The sequence below is a fragment of the Mesocricetus auratus genome, unplaced genomic scaffold, assembly GCF_017639785.1.
Source record: "Mesocricetus auratus isolate SY011 unplaced genomic scaffold, BCM_Maur_2.0 Super-Scaffold_100009, whole genome shotgun sequence".
Taxonomy (NCBI): domain Eukaryota; kingdom Metazoa; phylum Chordata; class Mammalia; order Rodentia; family Cricetidae; genus Mesocricetus; species Mesocricetus auratus.
In genome coordinates this window covers 22,437,506-22,444,943 of record NW_024429193.1, presented here as the reverse complement: position 1 = coordinate 22,444,943, position 7,438 = coordinate 22,437,506, and the positions used below count along the sequence as shown (strand labels likewise).

The 7,438-nt window shown below is 39.4% G+C and overlaps 1 pseudogene; it reads right to left on the bottom strand.

Annotated features, from left to right (window-relative positions):
- Positions 1–3,583: 3,583 nt before the first annotated feature.
- On the bottom strand, positions 3,584–6,107 carry LOC101823846 (annotated as a pseudogene).
- Between the last annotated feature and the right edge of the window lie 1,331 nt (positions 6,108–7,438).

The window sequence follows — 7,438 nt, the reverse complement described above, 5'->3', positions numbered from 1 at the left end:
TTCGGGATTGATTTTCATGGTCAATGACATCCATAAATAACTCTCAAGACCTGCTGCCAAGTGTTTACCCTCACTCTGAGAAGTAACAAGCAGAGTCTGCAGTTTACATGGAAAGGGTAAGTGACAAGAAAGACCAAAAAGGTCACAATGGAAAACAAAATGAATGTTCAGGATGACCACTGCTAGAGAGGAAAGTGCAAAAGGAGTGTTTTTCAAGGGTATTCGGGCAATTTTATGCCCAACTACAAAGCACAGTTGGGGTTTAAAAGCAATCCAAGATTTCAAGGAGAATAGTGGGAACATGGCTTTAGCAATTCCTAGAGCAAACAGCATCCCATCTAAAACTAGGAGGTCTATTGAGCACAGCAGGATAGCTGGCTTTTTAAGGTGGCTTGAGCAGGAACAGAACGACAAAATACATTTTTTTAAAGTTTTTATTTCTTGGTTTTTGTTTTGTTTGAAAAGGAGGAAAAAGAACATAAAGTTGCATGGGTAGGAAGGTGGGCAGCATCTGGAAGGAGTTGGGAGAAGGGAAAAATATCATCAAAATATATCGCATGAAAATGTCTTTAATACGTAAAATAAAAGTTAAAAGGTAAAGTGCTTGCCTCAGGAGCTTGAGGACTTGAGTCTGATTAGCAGAGCCTGTGTTTCAGAAAAGCCAAGTATGGGATTCCCTGCAGGTTATATCCCAGGTCCCTAGACTCACTGACCAACCAAGGTAGCCTAGCTGGCAAATTCCAAAATATTATGAGACCCTATCTCAGAACACAAAGTGGATTGCTCTTAAGGAATGGTCTTAAGGAATTGCCCTCTGGCCTCCATATGCTTGCACACACAATTAGATTCACAACAACAACAATAATAATAAACAATTTGGTTACTTTACAGTTTGCTACTATAAATTATTTCCATTACCTGCTCAAGATGTCAAGGCCATTTCTTACTGACAGTTGTGAATCTCTTGTTTTTAGGGAAAAATAGTCTGGGAATTTACAAACTTCCTTTAAGCTTCAGTTTGACATCACTAAGCATGACTGGCTAGAGTTTGGTTTGGCCTCTCGGGGCTTCTCACAGAACTCAGTTCAAAACAATGCCTGCAATCATTTATTTTCCTTCCCACATACAAGTGACAATTCCAGAGGCATGAAATATTTAGGTACAAGGCACATAAATAAGTAAACAAATAAAATATTAATATGGGGAATAGCTTCGTGATTCCAGTGCAGAGAGGAATTTCATGTACAAAGAACAAGAAATGTAAGAAGAAAATTTGGCAATGCAGGTTAAAATAAAGAACATTTCCCAAAAGGCGTCAAAAAATGCAGAGACAAAGAAAGTGGAGAAACATACAGGCAATAACACTAATCTGGCTAGTTGCATCCAACTGTGTTTTAAAAAAGCATGAGACCTGCAGAGAAAATAGAGAAAGTCACAAAAGGAAATCAAATGCTATAAACATAGAAATAAAGTCATTTTGCTGACAATGGAAAAATTAAGATTAAAATAACATGACGGCATTTCAGAAGGCTAGATGCTAAATATAATATCACAATATTTGTCATATTTTGAGGATATGTGTGTATGTTTATGCATAGCTATGCTTACTAATATCAAACTGAAGATTAAAAAGTTCAGGATGGCAGCTTTAAGTTTTTGAACAGCGTATGGCTGGAGAGCCACTGTTTTTTCCTGTGGATAATTGTTGTTGTTATTGTTGTTTGCCTTTTGTTTTAAATTGGCCTTCTTTATTTATAATCAAGATTTGTTTTCCCACTTTAAATCTGTTTTTTTTTTCCTTGTTGAAAAACCTTGTTCTACCTGACATAAAAGACCAGAAACCAGAATAAACCAGTAGCAACAGAAGCTAATTCATGAGGTTGTAGGTATCCCTATTGGTGTATATACAAGTAGGCTCTTGTGTATACCACAGGAGATATTTTCATTTTTACCATCTGATGGGAGGTCTAAGATTGTACATCATCAAACCCAAGCAATATCCCAAACCATTCTATTATTTCGCAGGGAAAGCACACACACCCGTGAATAAAAGCCCTCCTGCCCACCTTCTACCTTTATCTTGACAGCTGCAACTATATGTTGTCAAAACAACAGATTTCTAGAGAAGAAGAGGTGAGGCCTGGTGCCCCACAATGAAGATACCCACCAGACTACAACGTGATCATAACTCACGTGTGCCCGGGAGCAGGTGCAGAACTGGATAGTTCCTGGAAGCACCAAGAGCCATGTGTGACTACTAGCCAACAGATTCCTGTGCCCAATGCAAGATGCAATGTGTTGTACACTTTCACACATGTGCTACATTTCAGACAGTACGAACAATATGAGATATATCAAAATGATAATATTTTATGTAATTGGACTAAATAATTTTTTGGTTTTTTAGGGGTTTTGTTTGTTTGTTTGTTTTGTTGTTGTTGTTTTCGAGACAGGGTTTTTCTGTGGCTTTGGAAGCTGTCCTGGAACAAGCTCTTGTAGACCAGGCTGACCTGGAACTCACAGAGGTCCCCTTGCCTCTGCCTCCCAAGTGCTGGGATTAAAGGCATGCATGAATTTGTATTAAAATATTAATTGCATGGTTTATTTTACCTGTTAATGTTGGTACTGGAAATTTTAAAATTCATGCAACTTCTGTTGTGTTTTTTTATGGAACAGCATCACTGTGGAACTAAGGTAAGGTCTCTGTTCTAGTCTGCCTTGTCACTGTAACAAAAGCTCCCTATCCAAAGCAATGAGGGGGAGGAAACTGATAACTTTGGCTTATATTCCAGGGTCATAGACCATCATTGAGAAAAGTCAGGGCAGGAATTGAAGCAGAATCACAGAGGAGTGCTGCAAACAGCTGACCCTCCAGCTCCTGTACAGTTCCCTTTCTCACCAAGCCCAGGACCAACTGCTTAGGGATGGTACGGCCACGGTAGGATGGATTTTCCTGCATCAATCAAGAGGCTCCCTCAAAGTCATGGCCACAGGACCACAGGCCTATCTAATATGAGGAACCCTCCATTGAGGTTCCCTCTTCCCACATCACTCTAGAGTATATCAACAATAAAAACTAACTTGCCCATACCCTCAACTGGCTACTCTGTGAAATAATCAGTGTTGATGATATTTTGTGTGTGCCTTACTACTCTTTTTAGGTTTTAGACTGAGGTGCCCACTTTGAGAAATCACAAGTGTTCCCTTAAACGGGGATTTCTAAAGTTAGTTTATTTGGCTCCCCTAAGAAGTGCAAGAGATGGAGACCCTCTAGGGCTGCTTGGTGACCTGTTTCTGTTTCATGGAGCAGAAGACATAAGGACTTCTTTTTTTGTTGTTTGATTGTTTTTTGGTTTTCGGTTTCATCAGCCACAAATAAAATGCACTTCGCTATAAAAACATTAAGGAATGTTATTGAAAAGGAAAGGCCATTTGGTAGAAGTAACTACAAAAATAATTAGTTTAAAACTTTGTAAAGCTTTAATACAAGAACATCAGTACACTGTCTTTCCATAAAACTTAAAACATGATCAATACGAGGCTGTAATTGTCTACCTTTCATGTACTAAAAACGAATTGCAACAAAGTATCTCTTTAAAAATGTAAGATAAATGATCATGCAGGTGTTAATCTGCAGGCATTTGGGGATGCTAATGTCTGTGCTGAGCTGTCTTTGGCTTCACTGGCATCAGGGATGGGCAAGGAGTTATTTGGAAATGCAGATGTGGGGCAAGCAATGCCAACATTTTCATCTTCACAGGTGTCTGAATCTGTTGTAACGTCACTGTTCTGAAGTTCCAGAATCTCACAAACTGCTTGTGGCAATTCCTTGCATTGGGCCATCTCTAAGGAAATTGCTTCCGCGTTACATAGTATGTCTTCCACATCAATTTTCATGGACAGCTCATTGATATGCTAAAAAAGAATCAACAGAAGAGAACCTGATAATCAAAACAGATAGCTCTATTATGCTCTAAAACATAGACAATTTATTACCTATTATACTGCACTGTAGATATTAGCCATAATGTAAAAATATTCACATATTACAAATCCTCAGAAAATCCAATACATCTCTCATTAGACTCTTTCAGGTTTTAAAGCCAAGGAATTAGCTAAGACGCTTATAGAACATTAAACCTGCAGCCATCTCAAATCTTCTATCTCAAAGTTTTAAAAGGCAATTCATTAAAAAAACTAAAGTACATTAAAAAATTGCTAAATTTACTTTCCTTGCTAAAGAGCTACCTGACAATAACTGAGCAATATGTATTTGCTAAAGTGTCATTCTCAGAAATCCAGTCCAACACTAGGTGTTAAGGACACAGTGTGAGTGACTCATGAGATTCAACAACACCCTGTTTTGTGCATGAGGACCACCAGAGAGAAGCACCATCATCTACTGAGAGAAGAACCACAAAGTATTTCATTGAAACCATAACTCTTTTCCATCATCTGCTGCTTTTCTGATTCCGGGATAGCACAACATAGAAGAAAATTAAAGTTCTTACAAGGTGGTTCCATTCACATGACCTCCCATAACCGAAGAATATCTAGAAAACTAAATTCCCTTTTAAATCAGATTAAAAGCCATCTGAAGCAAAAATACAGATATCCAGAGTCCTGGGATTCTAGATAGCTACAAAATCCACTGTCCAATAATCTCAGTAAGGTGCTCAGCTGGAGTAACTGGGTCTTCATGCCTTGCATTTGTTTTTCAAAGTTTTGATGCGTTTGGTCCATGTAAGAAGCAAAGCACCAAAAGGCATCCACTTCATTCTCCATCACATATAAAAGAGGGGAAAGTAAGTCACTCATTCCTTGTGTATATCCTAAATCAAAATCATAATACAGTAGGTCATCAAAATGTCATGAAGCAATATCCGTCATGGGTTATCTTGGCTTTCATAAAACTTATTTGTCAATCTGTTCTTTTAACATCTGTTTTGATCAGACTTCAATAATCTCTCAACCTGGAACTCCTCTTCTCCTGCTCTTCCCTGACAGACTTCCATTACAGTTTCATCCTGAAGTACTCATCTGTTTTTTGTTTTTGTAATTGAGTTCTTCCCTCTTTAGTACTATTCCAAGGAAAATAACCCAGAAGAAATTTCCATGCTTGCTTTCTTAATGAATGACTAAGACCCCCTCTGAAGATCCTCTGCTTCATGCTCTCCACATTCAAGAGTCTTCCTTCAGAGTTAATACTCTTGATCCATTCTTCCAGGGACACCGATTCTCTCCTTTGAATGACAGGTCACTCTCCCAAATCGATTCTAGTGATGACTTCAAATCCTGGCTCTTCTTGCTGATTTATCTTCAGACATGGAATGGCATCACTAAGGAAATCTGCCATTTCTGAAGGTAGTCGTTGATGTGTAGAGGGAACACTTCCTCTCAAACTATCAAAAATATAGTTTGTAACTTTGGAAAATCCTACCATAGTTGCTGTATGAGGATCCTTTTTAATTTTTTTGTATTAAGCCATATGCTGGTTCATCAAGAAGATTTTCTAAAGACTGTGAAAGACTCTTATTCTGACAATTGACAAGAAGTGTTCTATTATCTTGTGATGACTCACAAAATACCACATGTTTTTCAAGAGACTCAATCAGTAGTTTGCTATCTCCTTGATGAAAGTGCAGAGCAGGGAGGATGACATCATCCTTTAGACAGAACACCAAATACGACCAGCCCATACCTTCTTTGCTTTGCTTGATTGATTTCAGGTCTGCCAAACTAAACAGGAGTGACCATTTGCTTTTCCCATTTCTATGGCTTGGAGCATCTCCATTGGTATGTGGTTTCTTTTTAAATGACTCTGTTTCATAACTGGTCTGATGTTCTGATACACGATAAACTCTTTCTTTTGGGGCCTAGGTCCACTCTACAACTGAGCTGGAGTCCTTTCTAGCATACAGAACATTAGAAGAATCTAATGTGTCATCCAATGGTCTCCAGCCCACTATTACTTCAGCATCCTTTTCTAAAACACGTAATATTACTGAAATTAAGTTGTCTTGGTCATTGACCTTTCCGCAAGATGAGTGAATATATACCCCTTCTTGTTCATATATAATCTTCCCGCTCACAACGCCTGCCGCCATGTTCCCCTGCACATGCCTGGTGATCAAGGACTTTTTTTAAAGCAGGCTCACACTGTCACCAGTTGCCATGGTTCTCTTTTGCCAGTTCTCAAAGATCTGTTGTGTGGGCTTGCAGTACCTGTCTAAGCAAGGCCGGCTTATGTATCTGTCAGCCTCTTCTTCAGAGCAGTACCTTACCATTCAACTTGTTAGGAAGCAACCTGGGCCTTGTCTGGGTGATTGCATTACTAATACCGCATTCCATGGACCCTTTACTACTCAGGTTATGTGAAGGAGAAATCTATAGTTGCCATCAGAGAAATCACCTTAGAAAATAGTTGGTGTCAAATTAAATAGAGTGATGGAGGAGTTAGATGAGGATTCCCAAGTCATTGAAAGAGAGGATTGTATTCCAATGTGTGAGGATCGCACATGCCGGGGTCACTAGGGATGCACGTGTGTATTAGGGAAGAAGTCAACGCAAAGTGGTTTGTTGAGTCTTCTTAAGAAGGAAGCAGATGGCAGGCATCCAAGCCTTGGACTCGAGAGTCAGGGTAAGTTACAAATCAGGACAAACAAGGAAACCTTGCCTAAGTGGCCTGAAATCAGAGGAGCCTTCCCTCCTCTTTGATGATGAGTTTACAATACGACCACCAGGAAAGACCTAGTACTTCCAAACATCAGCTTTTGGGACACCTTGTAGTTGCTCATGCTGGCCTGAGCAGAGCCTTTTACTTATGCACTCGGTCCTGCCCCCAGCATCCCAACATCCTCTTTATGACCATTCGACCACTTACAAAGCTGACCATTCAGAAAGGGCACAATTGTACATTGTTTTCCAGCTCAGTGCTGCTCTTGACAGAATTATTGAGGAAGCATTATGCAAATCTATTGTTTATGAAGGCCATAAAACCATCTGGTCCACGAAGTTCACTTTCTGTAGCTGAATTCTGGACACCAGCACGGGTTTAACTTCCTGTGTCCTTCCTATTGTGACTGCCAAGCCACTGTTGACGAAACACGGGTGAATTGTTTCTCATTTGTGACCGGGCTTTCCATTCTGACCTTGGCTTATTTAGCTTTGCTCTGGTTTCTCTAAGATCACCTTATCTGTCTCATTTGCACAGGTTTCCACTCTCTCCCTGAGGTTTCTTTTAAAGATTTCCTGTGGATTTCCAGACATAGTCAAATATTTACAAGGGCATCTCAGAGTCACAAGGCACATTTGTAGAAAGTCACTAAAAAAAAAAAAAAAACAAAAAAAAACCTTGTTGATAATCCAGACTTTGGCCATAACATACAGATGGCGCTGTCTAAGCTTTCACAATTCATGAGCTGTCCTACTTTTAGCC